Here is a 26,888-nt window from a genome sequence, read left to right as displayed (position 1 = left end):
GGCCAGGCAGGCTGAGAAGAAGACCACTCATCCCCTGGGCCACGCTGTAGCTCGAATAGTGTGTTCTGGAAGGAGAACCACACTTTAAGAAAGAGTTAAAAGCCAAGAAATAGTAAGCCAGGATGAGTAGGCAGAGAAAGCAGAAGACCATTGAAAACTTCTTTGGGGGTAAGGTAGATCACAATACAACCTCAGAAGAAGAAGCAGGGTCAAAGCTCCAACATCCAAAGCTTCCAAGAAAAATATGAACTGGTCTCAGGCCATGGAAGCTCTCAAAAGGGACTTTGAAGAGAAAGTAGGAGAAATAGAAAGAAGATGTAGAGAAAGGGAGGAAAGAATGGAAAGAGAAATGAGAGCAATGCAGGAGAATCATGAGAAAAAAGTCAACCTCTTGAAAAGCGAAATGGAAAAGGAGATTAAAAAACTGTCTGATGAAAACTGCCTAAGAATTAGGATTGAACAAATAGAAGCTAGTGACCTTATGAGAAACCAAGACACAGTAAAGCAAATCCAATTAAATGAAAAAATAGAGGGCAATGTGAAATATCTCCTTGGAAAAACAGCTGACCTGGAAAATAAATCTAGGAGAGATAATTTGAAAATCATTGGACTACCTGAAAACCATGACCAAAACAAAAGCTTTGACACCATCCTCCAAGAGATTGTGAGGGAAAATTACTCTGATATTCTAGAAGCAGAAGCTAAAATAGAAATTGAAAGAATCCACCAATCACCTCCTGAAAGAGATCTCAAAAGGAAAACCTCCAGGAATATTATAGCCAAATTCCAGAACTCCCAGGTCAAGGAGGAGAAAATATTGCAAGCAGCTAGAAAAAGGGAATTAAAATACTGTGGAGCTCCAATAAGGATAAAGCAAGATCTAGCAGCTTCTATGCTAAAGGACTGGAGGGAATGGAATATGATATTTCAGAGGGCAAAGGAACTGGGACTACAGCCAAAAATCATGTACCCGACAAAACTGAGTATAATTTTTCAGAGGCAAAAATGGGATTTCAAATGAGAAAGAGGTCTTTCGGGCATTTGTGATGAAAAGATCTGAACTGAATAGAAAATTTGACTTTCAAATATGAGACCCTGTAGAAGCATAAAAAGGTAAACAGGAAAAAGACTTCATGAGAGATATTAAAAGATCAAACTGTTTGCATTACTACATGGGAAGATAATACTTTGAAATCATAAGAACTATCTCAGTAAGAAATTCACAGAAGACACAGGTCTGAACTAAATATGAAGGGATGATATCTGTAAAGCATTTATGTTTTGTTCTTTGTAGGGCAGACAGGGTGGGGTGTCTTATGTCTGGGGCTGGATTTGGGTTTGGGGCCTCCTGGGTCCAGGGTTGGTGCTTTGTCCACTGTGCCACCTAACTAACCCATGATGACATCATTAAAATAGGGTTGAGGTGTAGGAGGAATAGACTGGGGGAGGGAGAAGGGAAGAGGTGGTCTAGGGAGAGGTAGTTCACATGAAGGAAACAAGAAAAAAGATTATGGATAGGGAGAAGAGGGGGAAGGAGTTGGGGAGTGAGTGAACCTTAATATCATCAGAATTGGCTCAAAGAAGAACTAACATACATACTCAAGTGGGTATAGTAATATATTTTTGCCCTGAGGGAGGGGAAAGAGATAAAGCGGGGGGGAGAAGGGAAGGAGGGAAGGGCAGATTGGGGGAGAGAGTAGTAAAAAGCAAAACACTTTCAAGGAAGATGAAGATGTTCTGAATTACTGCACAAGTATGACATATTGAATTGGTCGATCTCATAGGGAGGGTTGAGGAGGGAGGGAGGAAGAAAAATTTAGAACACAGAATTAGCTCAGGGACCTTGATCTCATCGGAGTGGGCTCATGGAGGGAATAGCATTCATACCCAATTGGGAGGAGTAATCTATTTAGCCCTGCAGGAGAGGAGGAGGGAAGGAGGATAAGGAAGGAAGGGTGAAAAGGGGGAGTGCAGAGCAAGGGAGGGGATAGTCAGAAGTAAAACACTTTTGAGGAGGAATAGGTAAAAAGAAGATAGAATAAATGTCATGGGAAGAGGTGGGATGGAGGAAAATAGTTAGGATGATTGATTATGATGGCAAAACGTATGGTACCTACTTTGCTGGGCTTTTATGAAGAAAATTCTCTGTCAAGCTTAAGGTACTATATACAGGTTATGATGAATAGGATACTATCAGAAAAACCTGGAAAGACCTACATAAACTGAAGCATAGCGAAATGTACTGTATACAAAATAACAGCATTAGTGGGGGATGATCTGCTGGGAAGCATGTGGTTATTTTCAACAAGGCAATGATCCAATATAACCCTGAAAGACTTATGAAGATTGTAGCCCATCTGCAAGAAAAGAACTGATAGTATCTGAAAACAGATGGAAACACATTTAAATTTTTTTTTTCTTTTCCTCTTTGACAATTCCTTAATCTAAAGTTTTGGGGATTTTTTTTACTGTTTTCTCTCACAACTAGCTAATATGGGAATTTTTCCATGACTACTCATGTATAACTTATTTTGAATTGCTTGAGTTCTTGTAGGTGGGGGGTGAGAATGGAGGGGGGAAGAGAAGTTGGAACACAAAATTTTTAAAAATTGATGTTAAAATTTGTTTTTACATATATTTTGGAAAATAAAATTCCATTCAAAGCAAAAAAAGATATCTTGTATTTCCTGTTTTATTCTATTTCTTTATTTCTTTGCATTGCTTATTTAAGGAAACCTTCATATCTCTCCTGCTATTCTCTAGAAATCTGCATTCAGTTGGATATCTTTCCCTTTCTCCTTTCCTTCTTTCCTCAACTATTTGTAAAGCCTCATGAGACATCCATTTTGCTTTGTTGCTCTTTTTTAAAAAAAATTTTTAATTGCTGTCTCTTGTATAATATTGAAAACCTCTGTCTATAGGTCTTTAGGCACTCTATCTACCAAATCTAATTCCTTAAATCTATTCATCACTTTCTTTTCATATTCACAGGGGATATTATTTAGGACATACCTATGTGGTCTGATGATTTCCCCTACTTTTGTCAGCTTGTCTGAATTTTGCAATAAGAAATTCATGATCTTAGCCACAATATTGTCTTAACTGGTGCTATAGAAGTTCTCCACCTTTAGCTGCAAAGTATATAATCAATCTCATTTCAATTTTGATCATCTATTGACATCCATGTATAGATTTGCTCTTTGGATTTTTGAAAAAGAATTTGCTATGACCAGGAGTTATCTTGACAAAACTCTATGAATCTCTACCTTACTTCATTTTTGTACTCCAAGGCCAAACTTGTCTGTTATTTTATAAATACCTTTTGGGGGTGGCTAGGTGGTGCAGTGGATAAAGCACCGGCCCTGGATTCAGGAGTACCTGAGTTCAAATCCGGCCTCAGACACTTGACACTTACTAGCTGTGTGACCTTGGACAAGTCACTTAACCCCCATTGCCCCACAAATAAATAAATAAATACCTTTTGATTTCCTACTTTAGCATTACAATCCCCTATGATGAGTGTGACATATTGTTTGGGTATTATTTCTAGAAGATGTTGTAGGTCTTTATAGAACTGAGCAACTTCCTCATGTTTAGAATAGGGACACTAATATTTGCATTGCCTAAACCACAGGGTTGTTTTGAGAGAAACCCTTTGTTGTTTATAAAAGGCTGTCATCAATGTTAGCTATTATTTCTTAGTGTGGTGTGGGACCAAGGCTAGTTCTTGTTTGTTTGTCCAATCAGTATAAGATTACAGAGACACCATTGGACTAGGAATTAGGAAACTTGGGTTCTAATTCCAGTTGTGTCTTTGATACCATTTTTTCTTGGGTAGATTATCCCTCTTAAATTAGAGATGATGGTACTAACCCAAGAGAGGGATTTTAACAGTGACCTAATAATGGGTAACAATTCTCCAGAAAGAGTTAACCTGAGACAGGGGAGAATTGAGGACTATGAAAGGAACAAAATCTGGCAGTCTTTAGAGGCTTCCAGTAAGCTGAATGCACTAAAAAAAGCCTCAAGACCTACAAGGAACTTTAACAAGCAAGCTATCCTAAATAGTTTGAGGTGATAAGGAACTGAAAAAGCCAAGTATATATAATAGCTGAAATTTTGTGTCTTTCAGTGTCATTGATCCAAATAACTAGAGATATGAATGAAGACCAGAGACCATCTTAATCTATAATAAAGAAATTTAGGCTCAGAGAAGGAAAGTAATTTACTAGAGGTAACAGAGGAAGTTACTTACAGAACGAAGAAATCAGATTTCTTTGACTCCAAGTCTAAAGTTTTTCCCCACTACTACACCATGTGGGTGGTTTGTCTACTTTACACTCTGCTAAAAAACACCATGCCTCTCTGCCATTTATACACAAGAGTTTCATATAACCAATATTCATTGAAATTTGACCAAGGTCTGAACCAGGACCAAAGAGAGTTAATGAGTCTGAAAAGGCAAATGGGTCATCAAGCTGATAGAAACTGATCACTTATCTTGCCTGATGTCTTATTCTTTGGGGTTGTTTCTCTTGGCCATTTTAGAGGTTTCAATCACAAGGGACACTGTTCTAATCTCTTGCATGGAATGCTCCAACCTAAGAAAATACTTCTCTCTCCAAATGACTTGAAGTAGAGTCTATTCTTCAGCAGCAATAACCCAAGTCCCCCAAATTGTATACTATTAATTCATTCCCAATTCAAACAATTAAAATTTACTTTCCCTTTCTTAGGGATTCTTTAAGCACTTTGACCTACATTCATTCAATATGAACAGTGTAACTCATCTGTTGAAGGCAAAACATGAGTATTGACTATGATTTTAGTATTTCCATAACTGCTACATTTGTGATGGAGCATCAGAGCTATTCTGAGGGTTTTGTGTGTTCGCCCTGACCACTGTGATTAGGATCATTCCTTCTTCAATATTATTGACACATCATGGTTGTGGAAGAATAGGTGATTGCAGGGGGGAGGAGGGAAGAAGGTAATTTGTCTAGCTGGGGTTCATAAAGATATCAGACTTATTTATATGCACCATTACCAAGACAAAGAAGGTGCATCCAGTTTTCACTTTCTCACATATCTCTCAGGTTACATTTTTCTCTATCTAAATTCACATGGTACACATTCAGAGCCATAACTTGGATTTTTCTGCCTGGGGCAAGAGGTAACAAGGAATGGTACTTAGGAAGGGTGAATGCTCATCTGGGGTGTGGCTGCTAGAGGAGCTACACCTTAGGACACCTTAATTTTTCTAATGCATTGAACAGTTGGCCACTGTAAAAGTATGGAGAGGGTTTGTGGATGTGGCCATTGAACAAGGAAGCATGCCTGTATAGACAGTTCAGTGGAGTTGTTTTTTTGGGGTTTTTTTAAGGGGCAGCTCTCCTAAAATAATAGTACCTGAGTGACTTAACACTCTCTATATTGGATAAGAACAGCTATGCCCATTCTTCTAGTTCATAATATGCACTAAATCAACATAGACTCAAAGTGGCAAGGAAAGGGAAGCTATGGAGTGGCCAAGGAAGGGAGAAGAATTAGTAAAATCTTGAATCAACTTGTTTTTGTTCTTTCCAAGTAGTCTTTATTTGCTGATCGACTTCAAAGTAAAAATATTAATTATTTGCAAAGTTTTCAGCACAATCCCCAATAACAACTTTATTTAATTTAGTATTACTCTAAATATTAAAGAATATCAAGTTTAGAGAGAGCTATATACAAACTGACAAACCTCCCATATTCTCAGATATGGCTGTGTCCCTAAGTCAACTTGAAGTAGCATTTGTAGGAATCATGAACAAAATATCTAAAACACACACATATTTCTGTAATATGTTTTGCAATTTATAAATTCATATAGTCCCTAAGTGAATCTTGGTAGATGTAGTTCAAATTATTTTATATATTTCATAGTTATTTTAAATAGAATTTCTCTTTCTCATTTCTGCTGTTTTGTTGGTTAAATATAGGAATGATAATGACTTATGTGAATTTACCTTTTACCCTGGAACTTTGCTGAAGTGATCAATTATTTCAATTAATTTTGAGTTCAAGGGTTTTCTAAGTATATTATCTTCAAAATGTGATCATTTTTCTCTTTGCCTTGGTTCTTTCCTCAGTTTCTTTTGCTTGTTTTATTGCTATAGCTAGCATTTTTTACCAGAATTTATCACTAATAGTAGTAATAAGCAACATCCTTGCTTTGTCTCTTATTGGTCTTATTCATATATATATATATACATATATATATATATATATACACACATATGAATTAGGAGTATCATCTTCCCATGTAGGAATATAGACAGTTTAACCTTTTAATATCCCTCATTGGTTTTTTTCCTGTTTACCTTCTTATGTTTCCCTGGGGTCATGTATTTGAAAGTCAAACTTTCTATTCAGCTCAAATCTTTTCATCACAAATGCCTGAAAGTCCTCTTTTTCATTGAATTGCTGTTTTTCCCCTGAAAAATTATACACAGTTTTGCTGGGTAGGTGGTTCTTGGATGTAATCCCAGTCCCTTTGCCCTCAGGAATATCATATTCCATGTCTTCTGATCCATTTTTTTTGTTTGTTTAGAAATTTATTTTCCAAAACCTCTGATCCTTTAATGTAGAAGCTGCTAGATATTGTGTTATCCTGACTGTGGCTCCATAGTACTTGAATTGTTTCTTTCTGGCTGCTTGCAATCTTTTCTGCTTGTCCTGGGATCTCTGGAATTTGGTTACAATATTCCTATAAGTTTTCATTTTGGGACCTCTTTCAGGAGGTGATCAGTGGATTCTTTCCCTTTCTATTTTACCTTCTGCTTCTAGAATATCTGGGCAATTTTCTCTAACAATTTCTTGGAAGATGATGTCTAAGCTCTTTTTTTGATCATGGCTTTCAGGTAGTGCAATAATTTTCAAATTATCTCTCTTGGATCTCTTTTCCAGGTAAGCTATTTTTCCAAAGAGATATTTCACAATGCCCTCTATTTTTTCATTCATTTGGATTTGCTTTATTGTGTCTTGATTTCTCATAAAGTCCTTAGCTTCCATTTGTTCAATCCTTATTTTTAAGCAATTATCTTCTTCAGAGAGTTTTTGTACCTCCTTTTCCATTTGACTTTTCAAGCTTTTGGCTTTTTTTCATGACTTTCCTGCATCACTCTCATTTCTCTTTCCATTTTTCTCTCTACCTCTCTTGCTTTATCTTCAAAGTCCTTTTTGAGCGCTTCTATGGCCTAAGACCAATTCACATTTTTCTTGGAAACTTTGGATGTAGGAACTTTGACTTTGTTATCTTCTTCTGAGGGTGTATTTTGATCTTCCTTGTCAACAAAGAGACTTTCTAAGGTCTGCCTTTTTTTTTGTCTGCTCATTTTCCTAGCCTATTTCTTTACTTTTAACTCCTTCCAGGATGCACTGTCCCAAGCTTCAGGGGGTCTCAGGTGGTACAATTTAAGAAGGGGCAGATTCCCCACTCCCCCTGGCCTGTGCTATGGTCTGCAAGCAACCACAGGCCTGCTTGCTTTTTAACTCAGGAACACAATCCTGTTTCACTGTGGCTTCAAGCTTCAACATGCCTGCATCCTTCCTCCATGTAGGCTGCCACCTAACTGCTTCCTGGGTCCAAGTGTGGGCAAAACAACAGAGTCCTGCCTCAGCACCAGCAGAGACCCCTTCAATCTCCCCCTGTTTAACCACTCAACCCCCCTCACCATCTATGGGCTGAGTTCCAGAAGCAGTTGCAGCCACAGCTGAAAGGCTCCTCTGGAGTGGCCTGCCTGGGTCTGGATCTGTGCAACATGGCCAGGGGCTAGATCTGCATGCAGCAGCTGTGGGGCTGTGCTACACTCTCACCCTGGTGCAACAGACCTTTTCTACCAAGCTTATAAGCTGTCTTTGGCTGTAAAATGATTTCACCCCATCCTTTTGTGAGTTCTGTTGCTCCAAGAATTGTCTTATGGCATTATTTGGCTCTGAGAAGTCACTGCCTTTCCTCTACCATCTTGGTTCCACCACAAAGTTTTTTTTCCACCACAATTTTTTTTTGGGGGGGGGGGCAATGAGGGTTAAGTGACTTGCCCAGGGTCACACAGCTAGTAAGTGTCAAGTGTCTGAGGCCAGATTTGAACTCAGGTCCTCCTGAATCCAGGGCCGGTGCTTTATCTACTGCACCACCTAGCTGCCCTCTCCACCACAGATTCTTGATAGCATCTTTTACTCTTGTTGTTCTTTGGGACTCTTCACTGGTTTTATGTTTCTACCTCCTCATATCCTGCACCCTCCTTACCATGCACCTTTCCATCACTTTTTGTGTTATGATCATCTTTAATATTTGAGAGCTGGTGATATTTCAAGTCTTGTTTCTATGTAGAAACACTAGTAAAATCTTAGTATAGAAAAGGTGGGTGCTTTCTTTTCTGGGGAACCTGGGATCAGGAAAAGCATTTTGAAACTTTCCAAAATCAATCCAAATTTCTGTCCTCCTTTCCAAATCTGGGTCTTGCTCATTATTTATCTGTTATTTCTGTCCCGGATATGTGGACAGTTGAATGATATCTACAGATGTACAACCAAATGCGTATTGAAATTTGGGCAATAAACATTCTTTATACATGTTCTTTTTGTTATGTGTATGGACAGACCAAACTCCCTTGAATAATCACAGATATTTTCTAGGAAGCTCTGAGTGTTGATACAGTCTAATTTTCTTGCAATCATGAACATTTGGAGGACCTCACTAACTATCCCTTCCCCCAACCTGGATACTGTATCTCCTCCAGTACAATGTCAAACACCTTTGGCAGAATATATTTCCTTTTTTATACTTTGCTTGATGTTTATTATCAATATTCCATTGAACAAGGTTCTTTCTGTTATATATTCTGAAGAATTTTGAATGATCTTGGTATATAGATGGGAAATAGCTTGCTGTAAAAGAACATGTAAAGGGCAGCTAGGTGGTGAAGAGAATAAAGCACCGGCCCTGGATTCGGGAGGACCTGAGTCCAAATCCAGCCTCACACACTTGATACTTACTAATTGTGTGACCCTAAGCAAGTCACTTAACCCTCATTGCCCCTCAAAAAAAAAAAAAGAAAAAGAACATGTAAGGCAAAGTTTTCTTCTACCAAATCAAATAGTTTTCAAAATTAAAAAAATTTACACAGTCGAATTTAGCTCATTTTAAATTAGTCATGAAATGGTAAAACTATTTTCCTTTGTTGAATATCATTTGAAAATGTTCACTTATTCCCTTCTAATACCCACATTGATAATTAGTGTAAAGATGATATTCATCAAGATTTTGTATATATGACAGACTAGGCATATATATTGATAATTATTTATGTTCTCTGGCCCCTTGTTTTTTGGAATTAATTTGGTCTCATATTTTTCATGTCTTAAGAATTTTTCTCTCAAACAACTTGCATATCAAATCCTTCAATACCCACACAATTTTATCACCTCCAGCATAAATCACTTCTGTATGTCATTGTTTCAATGTGGTTGCTTTGCTTACCTCTGTTCCTTTTAATGCCATTTTTACATTTTGGATACTTCAATGTTAGGGTCCAAATTTAATGATTCCATTATCTTTGATAAAGAAACCAATTAGGTAAAATAGTTTTTGTAGGAGGACTACAAACAAAAGATGAATGAAAAAGCTTTGCAAAAACTCTTCCTTTCCACATAGTTTAAAAGTCCCAGAATGTTTTTTTAATAATAGATTTTTTTATTTAAGAAATTATTTTTCTTCCCTCCAATTTCCAACAAAAAAAAGAAAAGAAAAACAATTTCCTCAATGGTCATGATAAAAAAAATGTGTTTTTCTTATTCTGTACCTTGTATCTATCTGTCACCTCTACAAGGAGGTAGATAGAATACTTTATTACCTACACTCTGGAATCATGAATCATTATTGCATTGAACACAGTTCTTCTAGCTTTCAAAGTCATTTGTCTTTATAGTGTTGTCATTATTATATAACTTGTTCTCTTAATGTGACTAATTTTATTCTACACTAGTTTACTAAATTCTTCAAAGTTGTTCATTTTTGTAAAGTTAATGCTACTGTATAAATTATTTTTCTAGTTCTACTTACTTCCTTCTACATCATTTATGTCTGTCCATATCCTTTTTGAAATCACCTATTTCTTCATTTTTTATAGAACAATAGAATTCCATGACATTCAAATACCAAATAACTGAAATTTTTTCAGCCATTCTCCAATTTATGGTCAGCCTATTATTTTCTCATTTTTGACAATGCAAAAATGGTGCTATAAATATTTTATTCTATTAATATAGGACCTTCCCCCTCCCCCTTTTGTATCTCTTTCTGTTATAGACCTAGGAGTTGTATAGCTGGGTCAAAAAACATGCACTGTTTAAATTTTTGTATATAAATTCTTATTTCTTTCTAGAATGGTGGCACTCATAAACAGTTCCACCAATGGTGTATAAATGTGCCTATTTCCTCACTGTCTCTCTAATATTTGTAACATTCTTTTTTTGTCATCTTTGTCAATATAATGGGTTGAATGATGATTGAAACCTTAGGAGTGTCTTCATTCACATTTCTTTCACCAAAACAAATTTTTTTTTCTTTTAAAAAATATAAACACAATGGCTTCCCTATATTATAATTTGTTCTAAGATTGCAAAAATGTCTTTTGAAATTTTTAGGAAACATAAATATATAAGAAATTTTTTTTATTTAATGCTTTGGGAAAACATCATAATTTGAAAATAAACATTTAAAGTCATTCAATAGGGCACTGATTTTTTTTATCCCAGTGTAAGGAGGTCATTATTCTCTTCTCCTTAATTACTTTCCCTATGTTCTTTTCAGGAATCCCAGAAACTTTGATATTAGGGAAATCCTTCATTGGGTATATCCCAAAGTTAATTCACTTTGACAAACATTTATTAAATACCTTTTACATGAAAGACATAGTACTTGGTGCTGACACAAAGACAAAAATCAAATGGTCCCTGCCTTCAATGGGTTTACAACATAAGAATTCAGTAGCTCTGCATTCTATCATCAGTTATAATTTTGCCAGCTATTCTCAAAAGGAGCCTTCTTGCTTCCTTTTTTTCCTACTCTTTTATCCACATAGAGCTTTTAAAAATCCTTTTTTATTTCTCTTAGCATTCATCACCAGCTCCAATTCCTTTTGAGTTTTTTATACTATTATCACATGACTGTACTACTCTATTGTGCTTTTCTTACCTAACTTTCCTTGAATCTATCCATGCACATACATACATATGTATGCACATACATACATACATGCACACATACATGCATACACAGAGGATGGAATCAAGGAAAGTTAGCTTAGGAATATCTATCTATCTATATTTGAATAGGTCAGTGAGGGCTTTGTATTTTGAGTCTTTAGTAAATAGATATATCTTTTTAGAATGCCCCTTCCTTCTTACTTCCATAATGGAATAATTGTTATTGTTGTTCATGGTTGTATGCTATATTATATTATTATTTAGATCTACTTCTTCTTGGACTCACTTTCTTGTATGATTTTAGCTTATGGTATTCTACCTGCCATTTGTCTTAATTTTTAAAAATCTGTTCTTTGAAACTTAAAAAAAGCTTGTAAGATTATATCTAGATTCTTTCTCCTATTCTATCGTGAAATGGTTGTGTTCTCTTAACATTCATGAAAAAGAAATTGGATGGAACAAAACACTATGGAAACTATAATCTACCTCATTCTGAACACTGTGCTTCTTACAGGATAGCATTAATTATTTTGGCTATCCAGTCATGCAGTTGATTATCTTTTTGCTTTCAGTTTTTTAAAATGTCCAGATCTTTTTCATGTAAATTGTTTTCATTTGTACTATTTCAGAATCAGAGAATAATATTGACAGACTCTCAGACATCATTTAGTTTAGCCTATAACTTATCAAGAATCTCCTCTATACCATATCTAACAAGTGGCCATCCATTCTTTCTTTAAAGAAGGGGTATAGAATTGTTTTTTGGGGTTTGGGGTTTTTTTTAATTAATAAAGTATTTTTTCCCATTATATGTAAAGATAGTTCTCAACTTTTTGTTTATACAAGCTTTCCAATTTCAGATTTTTCTCTCTCCCTCCCCTCCCTCCCCCCCTCCCCTAGACAGCAAGTAAACTGATATAGGTTATATATATATTTGATATATATATACACACATAATAACATTAATCCTATTTCTTCATTAGTCATGTTATAAGAGAAAAATCAGAGCAATGATGAAAAACCTCAAAATAAAAAAACAACAGCACCAAAACCAAAAGAAATAGTATGGTTCATTCAGCATCTATACTCCACAGTTCTTTTTTTTCCTGGATTTGGAGATCCTCTCCTATCATGAGTTCCCTGGAACTCTTCTGTACCATTGCATTGGTGAGAAGAATATAGTCCATCACAGTAGATCAACACACAATGTTGATGATACTGTGTACAATGTTCTTCTGGTTCTGCTCATCTCACTCATCATCAGCCCATGCAAAACCCTCCAGGTTTCTCTGAACTCCTCCTGCTCATCATTTCTTACAGCACAATAGTATTCCATTGTATTCATATACCACAACTTGTCCAGCCATTCCCCAATTGATGGGCATCCCCTCAACTTCCAATTCCTTGCCACCAAATAAAGAGCAGCTATAAATATTTTTGTACATGTGGGTCCTTTTCCCCTTTCCATGATTTCTTTGGGGAAAAGACCCAAAAGTGGTATTGCTGGGTCAAAGGTTATGCACAATTTTATAACCCTTTGGGCATAATTCCAAATTGCTCTCCAGAATGGTTGGATCAGTTCACAGCTCCACCAACAATGCATTAGTGTTCCAATTTTCCCACAGCTTCTCCAACATTTATTATTTTCCTTTTTTGTCATATTAGCCAATCTGATAGGTGTCAGGTGGTACCTCAGAGTTGTTTTAATTTGCATTTCTCTAATCATTAGAGATTTAGAGCATTTTTTCATATGGAAATAGATAGCTTTGGTTTCTTCATCAGAAAACTGCCTGCTCATATCCTTTGACCATTTCTCAAATTGGAGAATGGCTTCTGTTTGTACAAAAATTTTTTAATGTAATCAAAATCATCCATTTTGCATTTTATAATATACTCTATCTCTTGTTTGGTCATTACTGTCTAATTCCTCTTGTAACTCATTTAACTTCTCCTCTAAAACTTTGGATGCTATACCACTTGGTGCATACTTGTTTAATATTGATATTAATTCATTATCTATAGTACCTTTTAGCAAGATGTCATTTCCTTCCTTATCTCTTTTAAAGAGATCTATTTTTGCCTGTGCTTTGTCTGAGATAAGGATTGCTACCCCTGCTTTTTTTTACTTTAGCTGAAGCATAATATATTCTGCTCCAGCCTTTTACCTTGACTCTGTGTGTATCTCTCTGCTTCAAATGTGTATCTTGTAAACAGCATATTGTAGGATTCTGGTTTTTAATCCATTCTGCAATACGCTTCCGTTTTATAGCAGAGTTCATCCCATTCACCTTCACAGTTATTATTACTATCTATTCCCCTCCATTCTATTTAACCACTTTGTACTTTCCCCCCCTTCTTTCACCCTATTCCTCCTCACCGATGTTTTACTTCTTACCCCTGCCTCCCCCAATCTGCCCTTTTTATCACCCCTCTCTCTTTTCTTTACCCTTTTCTCACTTGCTTTTGTCTTCCCTTCTATCAGTCCCCCCCCACTTTCCCTTCTCCTTTTGCTTCCCTAAAGAATGAGCTAAGTTTCTTTATCCCAATAAACATATATGTTATTCCCTCTTTGAACCAAATCTAATGAGAGTAGGGTTGAAACAATATTCACCCCTCCTTTCTTTCCCTCTATTGTAATAGGGTTTTTTTTCCACCTCTTCATATGATATAATTCACCCCATTCCACCTCCCCTTTTCTCTCCTCCCCATAGACTCCCTTTTTAACCCCTTAATTTTCTTTGTATCATCACATCAAAGACAATTTATATTTATACCCTCTGTGTAAAGTCCTTCTCTCTGCCCAAATACATTTACAGTTCTTAAGAGTTATGAGTATTATCTTCCTGTGTAGGGATATAAACAGTTTAACCTAATTGCGTAACCTTTTTTTCCCCTCTGCTTACCTTTTTAAACTTCTCTCGAGTCTTGTATGTTAAGATCGAATTTTCTATTTAGTTCTGGTCTTTTCATCAGGAATGATTGAAAGTCACCAATGTCATTAAATGTCCATCTTTTCCCCTGAAAGAGAATGAACATTTTTCCTGGGTAATAGATTCTTGGCTGCAATCCAAGCTCCTTTGCTTTCTGGAATATCATATTCCAAGCCTTGCGGTCCTTTAATGTTGAAGCTGCCAGGTCCTGAGCAATCCTGACTGTGGCTCCATGATATTTAAATTGCTTCTTTCTGGCTGCTTGGAGTATTTTCTACTTCACCTGATAATTCTGGAATTTGGCTACAATATTCCTTGGAGTTTTCCTTTTGGGGTCTCTTTCAGGAGGTGATCGGTGGATTCTTTCGATGATGATTTTATCCTCTGATTCTATGATATCAGAGCAGTTCTCCTTAATAATTTCCTGGAATATGGTGTCTAGATTCTTTTTCTGATCATGGCTTTCAGGCAGTCCAGTGATTCTCAAATTGTCTCTCCTGGATCTGTTTTCCAGATCAATTGTCTTTCCAATGAGGTATTTCACATTTTCTTCTATTTTTTCATTCTTTTGATTCTGCTTGACTGATTACTGTTGTCTCATGGATTCTTTATCTTCCAACTGTCCAATTTTAATTTTTAAGGCATTGTTTTCTTCAATGAGATTATGCACCTTTTTTTCCATTTGACCAAATGAATTTTTTAAGGCATTGTTTTCTTCAGTGTGATTATGTACTTTTTTTTCCATTTGGCCAGATGCATTTTTTAAGGAATTGTTTTCTGCAGTCAATCTTTGTGCTTCCTTTTCCAAGCTGCTGATTCTTTTTTCATATTTTTCTTATTTTGCTTTCATTTCTCTCCCCATTTTTTCTTCTACCTCTCTCAATTGATTTTTGAAATCCTTTTTGAGCTCTTCCAGGAAGGCTTTTTGTTCTTGAGACCAATTCAACTTCCCTCGTGAGGCTTGACATGTTGGCAATTTGAGGGTATTGTTCTCATCTGCGTTTGTGTTGGCTTCTTCCCTATTGATACAGAAGCTCTCAATGGAGAGGGCTCTTTTTTGCTTCTTACTCATTATTGCAGCTTATTTATTTTTTAAGTTGAGGTCTGCTCTGGGGGCACCGGGGTCCCTGTTTTGGGCTTCTTGTGCAGGGGTATAGGTGCTGTGTGACCAGCTTTTTACTCTGAGGCCTTTATAGTGTGTGCAGTTTGCCCCCCTGCACTTCCTGTCTAAGCGCACTACATCAATGTGCCTGGTCATGCCTATCCTGTTTGTGGCCCTCTAGCTGGCAACTTGCCCTCTCGGCTGGTACAGGTAGGTTTTTCCACTGTCCTTCTTGGCCACCAGATTTTTGATCCAGGTTCTAGGGGCCTCAGTTGTTCAGCTGTGGCCCACAGCTCCTGCTGACTTGCCCCGACCCCCTCAGTGCTGGGCTGCTGCCCTGTGCTGGGCCTCCCTTTTGCCCGAGTCAGGCCAACATTTCCTGAAGTCTTCTAAATTATCTATGGTTGGAATATTGTGTCTCTCTGTCTCTTTGCAGGTTCTGTAGTTTCAGAATCCGTCCAGAGGCTTGATTTAATGTTCTTTTTGAGAGAACAGAAGGAGAGGTCCGGCAGCTTGCTGATTCCTCTCTGCCATCTTGGCTCTGCCCCCAGGGGTATAGAATTGTGCATACCCTTTGATCCAGTAATACCACTGCTATGTATATATCCAAAAGACATCCCCCAAAGGAGAAAAAGACCTATTTGTACAAAAATATTTATAGCAGCTCTTTTTGTAGTGGCTAAGAAATGGAAATCAAAGGAATGGGGAATGGCTAAACAACCTATGGTATATGATGGTGATAGAATATTATTGTACTATAAGAAATGACAAGCAGGATGATTTAAGAGGAGGCTGGAAAAAATTGTATGAACTAATCTAGAGTGAAGTGAGCAGAACCAAGAGAATATTGTGCACAAAGATAGCAATATTGTTTGATGAAGAACTGTGAATGACTTAACTATTTTCAACAACTCAATGATCCAAGAAAATCCCAAAGGACTACTTCTGAAATATGCTATCCACCTCCAAAGAAAGAATTGATATTGATTGAACACAGACTGAAGCATGGCATTTTTCACTTTGTTTCATTTTTTCTTTTATTTAATTTTTCTTGTTCAAAATGACCAATATGATAATGTTTTACATAATCGCATACATGTAACCCATATCTGATTGCTTACTGCTTCAGGGACAGGGGAGGGAAGGGAGGGAAAGAGTGATAAAATTTGGAACTCAAAACTATAAATAAAAATGTTTATTATTTTTCAGGATCTTTGATTTTTTGTGGGGGGCAATGAGGGTTAAGTGACTTGCCCAGTGTCACACAGCTAGTAAGTGTCAAGTGTCTGAGGCTGGATTTGAACTCAGGTCCTCCTGAATCCAGGACCAGTGTTTTATCCACTGCTCCACCTAGCTTCCCCCATAATATTTATTATTTTTTAAAAAGAGAAACATTTTGTCCAGAGGAATTCCATTACATTTTTCATAACTCTAAGTGTTAGAAATTATATCAAACCTAACTTTTACTCTTAGCTACTTCTAACTCATGTTCTTAGTTCTGCACACTGGAGCCAACTAGATCGAGCATAATCCCACTTCTAGATGTTAGCATTTCAAATATTTGAAGACTAGCCATTTTATTTACCTGAAATCCTTTATTCTTCAAGCTAAATGCCCCAGTTCCTTCAATAAACTATTATATAGCATAGACTTGGGGTCTTTCAATATTTTGGTTGCCCTTCTTTGGGCATATTTCAGGTTATCAATGTTCTTACTAAAATGTGATTCCCAGAACAGAACATGGTACTCCAGATGTAGTCTAACCAGGGTAGATTGTTGCTTCAGGTACTGTCACTTCCCTAGTCATGGATGCTATACCTCTGCAAATGGTATATGTACCATATCATAGCATAAGCTTAGATTATGTTTCTTGGCTGCCACATTATATCATTGACTCAAATAGCCAGTTAGCCTACCATAACCACCAAATCAAACTGTTCTTTTGCCACTTCTACCTTGTGAATCAAATTTTTTTGAACTTGAGTTTAAGAATTTCCATTTATATTTATTAAATTTCTTTCTTAGATTCAGCCCATTGTAGTTGGTAAAAAAAAATTGGGATATTGACTTGATCATGAAAATTATTTACTATCCTTTATAGCTTTATATCACCTGAAAACATGATAAGCATGCCATCTATACTTTCTTACAGGTCATCCATAAAAATATAGACTAGCTTAAGGCCAAGGAAAGAGTCTTAGAGCATGTTGCTAGCATCTTTCCTCCAAGTTTGTATGAACTCACACTGTTCCTCATATAAATTTACAAATATTACCCCCACCTTGAGGTTTTCATTTTCTTAATAGGAGTATATCTTCTTAGTCTTACTGTCCCTTTTATCTTATATATTTGTTTTAAATGAGTTAAATACATCATTTATAGCTATATTATTATCATGATTCCAATACCTCCAAACCTTAGTGATGATACCTGTTATATAAAATTAATCTACATTTGATAGGAGTTCTAGTTTGTTATCCATACTTTGTACATTCATGTATAGACATCTTGAATTCATGAGTTTTTTGTTGTCTCACTTCTTAGACTTTTAATTACTGCTTCTCCCTCTACTATTTTCCTTTTCATACATTACCTTCTACTGCTTATGGTATATAGATTAACAGAGATAGGTAGGATTTTTCCCTCTTTCTCCATGTTCATTATAAAAACTACCTTCTGGTTGACTTGCTTCTGAGTTTTCTTCCTCTACCATCTGACTTTCTTTTATTAGAAGGGGTTGAGAATTCCTGGGGAGCAAGAGACAAGCTTTAAGCTCCAATGTAAACTAGGCATTCTATCACTGTCATTCATCTGTTCATCATTTAAAAGTAATCACTTAATTACTATTAAGTGCAAACTATTGTGCTCAATACTTAGGATGAAATAAAAGAAAAAAGGCATCTTCCTCATCTTTAAGAATCAATAATGCAATAATGAAGATACTTAAATTACAGGTCTCACAAAAAGAGCACGTGACAAATTAATTTAATTCACATGACAAATATAAAGTGCCAAATGAAGTTTGGGAAGCTAAATATCATGAAGGAAAAGTCTTTTGAGTTGTTTATTGAAAGAGGGATAATGTTTTATCAGGTGGAGATAAAGGAGGGGCATTTTAGGTATTGAGAACCATGTGAACAAAAATATCAAGTAAATCCAGGAAAGTTAGGTTTTCTGGTCATCTTGTTCTATCTATGATAATGTTTAGACCAATTTATGAAATCTTCTAGTAATCAGTGCCCCAGAAGCTTGTTTGTCAAACTAATCTCATCTCTTAGAAACAGGACACTATATTCTCCAAAGAATTTGAGGCTTTGTATAAGAAGAGGTGGAAACACAAAAAAAGAATTGATTGTGTGCCTATATTGTGTTCCATTCCTTCAAGTAACATATTTATTGTCTTATCAAGTGAAAAACATTGTTCTAGGAGTTGGGGTTGATACAAAACTCATGGATAATACAGTCTATTAGGGCAGTTGAAACATGTACAGTAATAACCCTATTTTAAAAAGTAGACTGTGACAAAGGGCATAAAAGAGATATTAACACAATGTTATTACAGTTCTTGGGAATGGGTTTTTAATTTTAATAAGCAGAGATAAAGTAGAAATAACTTTTATGTGGAAAGAATGGCATAAAAAAACACAATGGGTAGCATTGCATATAGGCATTGGGGGGGATGGGAGATAGTTCATGTGGACAAAAATGTAGGGTATATGTTTGGGAACAGTGGCAAGAAAGGTGGAAATATTACTTAGGGACAGAGCATGGAGGGTCTTGAAAGCAAAAATGGCCTGAATACTAGAATCATGACTTTTTATTTTATTGTCTAGACAATGGAAAAGTACTAAAGGTTTTAAAGCAGAGGACTGAAAAAATAAAAGCAGTGTTAGAAGGTTATTATGGTTACAGTGCACAGTACAAATTGGAAGAAAAAGATAGGAGCTTTTTCGAAGGTTATTACAGAAGATTAGGTTCAAGGTAGTCTAGACCACAACTAGAATAGTAACAGTGGAAATTGTAAAGATGAAAAAAGAGGAGAAATATTACAAAAAAAGAGTAGAGAATTTGTTGACTGACTGGATATTGGATGAGGTTTATGCTGGCAACAGAAAAGAAAAATGATATTTTTAAATGGCTGTCCATATTTGAGTGTGTTTTCCAAGGGCAGACCCAGAAGGAAGACGAGGCAAATTTCTATAGAGAAATTTCTTGACATCACTTGTGTTCACAGTGCTTAAATTTCTTCTTATATGCTTTCCCTCACCCCAACAGAGTATCTTCCATTATAACAAAGACTTTTTTCAAAGAAAATGAGAAATAGGAAAAAATCCCTCATTTCTGCAAAGGAATGGATAAGATTTTCTTTTCAATAAGACTTCATTAGAGATAATTTTGTTCTTTGTAATTATGCACCATTCATTTGGATTGCTTTGTGGTTGCTGTTCTTTCCATTAATTGTAGTCATATTTTTGTTCTGTTTCACTTTGCATCTGTTCACTTTGCATACAGCTTCTCTGTAGTCATCACATTCATTATTTTAATAGCATAGTCATATTCCATAACATTCATATACTATAATTTCTTCATCCATTCCCAAACCCAGGGGCATTTACTGTGTTTCCAGTTCTTTGCTACTACAAAGAACTCTGCTATAAATATTTTATTAACTATGGAGTCTTTCTTTATATCAATGACCATCAATGGGCTATGTTTAGACCTAATATCAAGAAGAGCTTCCTAAGATTTACAATTATCTATATGTGGAATGGGTTGTTTTCCCCCACTTATAACCCCAATAGAAGTCTTTAAGCAGAGGTAAGATGAACGCTTTCAGATAAGTTAATAAGATTTTTTTCAGGTATGGACTAGACTAGTTAACATTTGTTGTCCCTTCCAGTTTTATAATTCTGCCATTCTAATTGTAATAATTGTGTCATTATCAGAAGGACCTGGCCTGGGTCCAGGTAGTGAAAAGTTGGCTAAAGGTAAGTTGTTTGAAATGTAATCTTTACCATCTATGTGCTGTCTAATTTGAATGAGATGTTGATATCATACTCATGTTTATTATCCTGTTAGCTCCCTCTCAAAATCCATGGAGCACAAATTAGAGGCTATTCATGTAATTACTTATTGTAGGGGACATTATGATTAATCCTTTGGCTAATGGTGGGAGTAATTGTTTAAAATTTTTGTTTCTCTTTAACATCCTAACATATTTTATAGACTTAGAACAAAGCAATTTAAAAAGATGCTCTTTATTGCTTCAGATTATTAGATATAATTAGAATTTTACCTTCCTAATCCTATGTATAACTACTACTTTAGTGAGTTTGTTTTAGGGAGAGAAAATGTCTGAATGTTTAAACACCTAGCATTTCATCACCATGTTTTACATCAAGGCCTTTACTTAATTAGTTCAGAGATCTCTGTACTGTAATATATGTGTATACACACACATCAGTTAAATGGGAAAAAATATTTATCACATTTCAGTGATAGGAGTCCTTAAAAAGTTAAGGCAAAGAGTTGAATGGAAAATTGAATTCAGAATTGGGGGAAAAGTTATACCTCTGTTATAGAAGATTTAATAGGTTCTCTTTTCTCCCACAGTCTTTTCTTTGTAAGGTAGATATAGACAGGACCTTTGGACTTTGAAATTCAAGCACAAACCTAGATGAACATCTGGTGAACTGTTCTCACTAGGGGCTTTGATTAGCTTGGCAGGAGCTTCCAATTTTTTAGCTTTAAATAGATATACCAACTAGTAGTTTCTAGCTTTCCTAAGGTATCTTGATCTCTCAGTAGTATAGTACATAAAGGTTACCTCCCCTGAACCAAAACCTTGGAACATGATCAGAAGTAGGACATATATCTCCATGACAATGGGTAGTAAAGGCAAAGTTTTATGAAGGTGACAACAATAGCTTGCTCATATTGTACAGAATAGATTTTTCTGAGGTCAGGTAGAGAACCAGGAATTTTTAAATGAACTTTGTCAGTTTAGTTTCATGGTATTTCTGCCAAGTGAGTAGTATACAGATCCCACTTAGATGACTACAAATGAGCAGTATATGTGCTTTGCTTATTGGGTCCAAATCTGTAGTATAGAACACAATAAATTAACTCTACTTTTATTAGTTTTACATTTCAGTACAATGCACAACCAACAAAGTCAACATGTGATTCATTCATCTGGCAGAGCCCTATGAATTCAAACTGGTTTTAAATAAACTTACTAAATATTTCAACATTTTTTTTAAATCCCACTTGTTCTGTTCTATTTCCTCCATAGGAGAAATATGAGGTGTATGGGGTGTTCAGGAAGGGTTTTTACCTCTGGTGTAAGTGCTTGCCAACCCCTTTTCAGGGCTGTTTGTCCACTTTTATCTTTTTTTTTTTTTTTGCAGGGCAGTGGGGGTTAAGTGACTTGCCCAAGGTTACACAGCTAGTAAGTGTCAAGTGTCTGAGGCCGGATTTGAACTCAGGAACTCCTGAATCCAGGGCCAGTGCTTTATCCACTGAGCCCCCTGTTTGTCCACTTTTGATGTCCACCCATCACTCAACTCTCACTTGTGACCCCAAGAATTGGTAGCATGTGTAGTGGCTCCACTCTTGGCAGATGAGTTAAACCAGGTTTAAGGTAACCAACTGGCCTTAAATCTAGTGGTGGAATGGGCAGATGAAAACAATTTTTTCCAATAACCATGAAGGTGGTTGAAGCAGACACTGTGGAGTGCCTAGAGCTTGGTCAGACATGGAAGACATCAAGGTCATTTACAGCATCCTGGGCCATGGCCAGTCATTTTGATTTTTGTCTTGCCACTGAATTTTGATGACTCTGGAAAAGAGAGACTAACAACTTTGTGCAACTCTGCCTCACTTAAATCTAATTCATTAGCAAGTCAAGACATCACCCTCCTGATATCATTCTCTTTGAAAATGAAGGAAGAACTACAACAATAGGATTATAATGCCCTATTTTATTCTGACTCAATCACAATAGAAAATGATCTGATAAATCATTTACACTGCTGTAATAATATAATGTGTCTCCATGTCCAGATGTAGATCTTTTTTCCATATAAGTTAGGACCACAGAAAAGAATAATTCTTAGATTGAGGAAATATATTTCTAATAATGAACTATCTGGAACAATGACCTTTGGATTAGCAGTGATATTTTGGATACAGTTTCCCTTGCTAGAAACTTTCAAATAGGCCTGCTCTGCCTACTGTTTAGCAACAAAATGTTGGTTCAGTTCCCCAGGCATCATGGTATAAATAACCAAGTGGCCTGAGGTCCATATATATCAAAGAATCAATATATTCATTTTATCATGTACTGGATAGGGTATATCTGTGCAAAAGATGACTGAAATTTTGAAATGAAGAATTTCTAGAAAGAGGTAGGCAAATTAACAGCTTTCTGATCATCTTTATGCTATATTCTTTTAACAGACTTGGATGATAGACAAATTCCTGTGGAGAAACATCAGTTATTTTAAAAAACAGTGCTCAGAGGATACATATAAACATACATGCATGCATGTATGTACCTATCTATATATCTCTCTATCTCTATCTTTACTTCTACCTCTACCTATCTATCTGGGTAAAATAAAGTCAGTTTCAAGTTACCTAATTCTTCATCTTCATCATTTTCAAAGAGTAGGGCATATTACTTTTTCTCCCTATATCTTAATGTTTGAATGTATAAAATGAGGGAAAATGTGTTTATATTATTTTCTTTTTTTCTTTTTTTGTGGGCAATGAGGGTTAAGTGACTTGCCCAGGGTCACACAGCTAATAAGTGTCAAGTGTCTAAGGTCATATTTGAACTCAGGTCCTCCTGAATCCAGGGCTGGTGCTTTATCCACTGCGCCACATAGCTGTCCCTTGTTTATATTGTTTTCAAACAAGATTATGAGTAAATTGCTTTGTAAACCCTAAAGAGCTGAAGAGCACTATTATGACTGTGCAGGGAGGCTGTGGACTTAGTTTCTCAAGTCAGATGTACACTTAGTGACAGTTTCCTAGAGCATGACTAGCTATATCTCTCCTTTAGGGTCATGGTGGGACAGGTCCCTCTAAAGGATTATAGAGGTATTTTTTTCTAAATCCCAATCTAAATTCTCTAAATTCCAATGGTTCAGTTCTACATTCTGGTCTATAAAAGCTGTTTTTTCCATTTCAGTTAGGACTCACAACATTATTCACCATTGTTTGCTCTTTTTGTATCATTTGACCCCTGAAAGCTCATTTAGGTCCAATTAACATCACTTAAAATTTAAAAGATATAGCTAGAATTAGAGGTAAAAACCTATCTCTCCAAATTTGGACATAGCCTTCCATCTAATGCATGAATCCCTAGGGAAGAATTATTTCAAATTTAAAGTGACTACTAGAAATATTTACTCAAACAAATTAGCTTCCTTGCTTGCAGGACCTAAAGTCTGAGGATGATCTATTGTTGGGCTGGGTCAAATAACATCTCAGAGATGTCCTGGATCACTGAGCTCAGCTTCTAGGAAATTCTGAATGAATTTCAGTTCCTGGACCACTGGTGGTTCTCTAAACCTTTTAAAGCTGATAAAGTCATAGCTTAGTTCATTGTGTCTGCAACTCTTATTCACATAAGAGTAGAAAAAACAAACACAAAGAAGGAAAGACATATGTATGGTGTATTCAAGGTCACTTATGAGCCTGAGTGGGGAGAGTAGATAGCTGGTGACATAAATACATGCACTCAAACACACAGACAAACACATACACAGACTGCTGAATAATTAATAAAGGTGTTGATTTAAAGCACAGTGATGAAATCCTACACCTTTAAAGATGTCCCTCACTGTCTCCACTTGAAACAGGATCACTGAAGTATAAATTACATAGAATGAGGATAAAAATTTAACAATATTGGGGCAGCTAGGTGGCACAGTGGATAAAGCACCAGCCCTGGATTCAGGAGGACCTGAGTTCAAATATGGCCTCAGACACTTAACACTCACTAGCTGTGTGACCCTGGGCAAGTCACTTAACCCTCATTGCCCCGCCCAAAAAAATAAAATTTTAAAAAATTAATGATTTGGCTAGTTATTGTCTTTTATATGCATACTGATTTCCAATTAAGCAGCTAATTATAAAACATTTCTTCAGCACGTGGTAAGCATCAAAGAAACAGTCACAGTATATCTGCCTGTTCTCTGAATAAGGCACAGGAACTCTCCATTGTATGTCATTATAAACTTAAAGAAGCAGGCTCACTAAACCCCTCATGTGGATGGGTAACAGCAGAGCACTTTGTATGCTCCCCAGATTCAGCCCACATTGTCAAGTCTCCCCTGTTAGAATTGTATTTATTTACTAAAATTTAAGTCCAACTCAATCAGTCTCATCCAGAAAGATTTGCTAAATGATGCTTTATACATAAAGTACTATGTTGGGTACATGAGGTACAAAGAAAAATGAAAATGACCTCTGCCTTCAAGGACCTTACATTGTTCGGGAGAGGGGCAATGTAAAATATGCAAATATTGTCAAACTCTGAAAATAAATGGCCAAAAACCACAGAGATTATGCACTGTTAAACTCTGAAATATACCAAAGAGCTCACAGAGGTTGTCCACCAACTGTTAACTGAAAAAGAAAAAGAAAAACCAAAGAGGTCACAGATATTAAAGATATTTAAGGATATTAAAGACTTCTTTATTGCATTGGAAGAAGGAAACTAGACACGTGCCAGGGCCTCCTTTAGGAGGAGACCCAAGGAAGTGAAGCCAAGCCTTGATACTTATAGTTATGAATAGACAAAGAACTGAGCAGTGAGGTGTAACCATAGGAGTGAGAAGTAATACCAACAAAGAAGCAAGTTTGTCTAGTGGGAAAAAAAATTTTTTTCATAACAGGGCTGGAATGTGGTTACTGCAGGTGCTTGTCCAAACTCAGGGACCACCTGGGACTGGCTTGAATCAATTCTGTATTTTAGGCTTCAACTGATTTCATCCAGAGGGTGAGCACAAATCATTGTTGTTATGTCAAGTTCAGGGTACAGCTTGCTTACTGAGTCTTAGCTCTGGAAACAAGGTGTTTCCTAATAGTAAAAAGAGAGGAATGGTCTTGGCAAGGGGAGCCTGACAATATATAATCTCTCTCTGTCTCTGTCTATCTCTCTGTTTCTGTTTCTCTCTGTCTGTCTCTTCTTCCTTTCTGTATATACATGTGCATATATGCATATATGTCTGTGTAGAATGAGAAAGTACAAACAACCATAAAGCTCAGAAAAGACATTTTCATAGGATATGTAATTCAATATAAAGCCTGTATAAAGACAAAGCAGGGTATAGAATGTAAATTTAAGGTAACACAAATTGTATTGTAGAACACAAGAGAGACTAATATCAAATAAAAAAGGTGAACTGGAAACAATTTGTAAAGCTCTTCAAATGCCAAGCTGGAAAGTTTTTATTTTATCTCCAGTGGCAATTATTCACCACCAATAGAGAGCTGATTAAGGTTCTTGAGAAGGGGAGTAATATAGACAGACATGTTTTAAGAATCAATCACACCATGGAGCAGCTAGGTGGCACAGTGGTTAAAGCACCAGCCCTGGATTCAGGAAGACCTTAGTTCAAATCCAGCCTCTGACACTTGACACTGACACTAGCTGTGTGACCCTGGGCAAGTCACTTAACCCTCATTATCCTGCAAAAAAGAAAAAAGAATCAATCACTCATTATTCAACAAATATTTAGTGCCTATTAGGTCACTAGGGATAGAAGTGCAAAGAATGAAATAATTTCTATTGGCCATGAGCTTACATTGTAATTGGGGGTAGAAAACGTGTACATATAAAAGATATGTATTATATGCATATATAGATAGTTAATAAATACAAATATATATTAATATAAAATATAATATTGGGATGGAGGACACTAGCAGTTGGATAGATCAGGAAAGGAATTGTGTAGAAAATGTTCCCCTAAGCTACATCTTAAAGAAAAAGAGAAATAATATGACATGAAGGGAAGGAGGCAGTGCATTCCTAGTATGGAGGATGGCCAGTTCAGAGTTGGAGTGTTGCATATGAGAAACAGAGAAAACACCAGAATTTGGGCCTGATTACAAAGTATGGGAAGGGGAGTAATGTACAGTGAGGCTGGAGAGAAAGACTGGACTAAGGTTCCTTAGGACCCTAAAAGCTAAACAAAGGAGTTTATAGTTTAGCCTAGAGGCAGTAGGAAGCCACTGGAGTTGGTTAAACTAGATCTGGACTTAAGTAAAATTACATTGCAGGGGGCAGCTAGGTGGCACAGTGGATAGAGCACCAGCCCTGGATTCAGGAGGACCTGAGTTCAAATCCAGCCTCCGACACTTGACACTTACTAGCTGTGTGACCCTGGGCAAGTCACTTAACTCCAATTGCCCTGCAAAAAAAAATTACATTGCAAATAGTGGTTAGGATAAAAGGATGAATGAGTAAAGTATTTATTAAGTGCTTACTATGTGCAGAACACTGTGCTAAGCACTTGGGACACAAATGAAAAAGACCGACCCTGATCTCAAGGAGCTCATAGTCTAATGCAGAGATAACATATGTGGATGGT

At 36.3% G+C, this 26,888-nt stretch overlaps 1 pseudogene; it reads right to left on the bottom strand.

Moving 5' to 3' along the window:
* The window catches only part of LOC122747594, a 44,704-nt pseudogene that overhangs the window by 15,519 nt on the left and 2,297 nt on the right, over window positions 1-26,888 (bottom strand).

The sequence above is a fragment of the Dromiciops gliroides genome, chromosome 3 (assembly GCF_019393635.1).
Source record: "Dromiciops gliroides isolate mDroGli1 chromosome 3, mDroGli1.pri, whole genome shotgun sequence".
Taxonomy (NCBI): Eukaryota; Metazoa; Chordata; class Mammalia; order Microbiotheria; family Microbiotheriidae; genus Dromiciops; species Dromiciops gliroides.
Note: the sequence above shows the minus strand (reverse complement) of the source record. Positions and strands in the feature narration are given on the sequence as shown.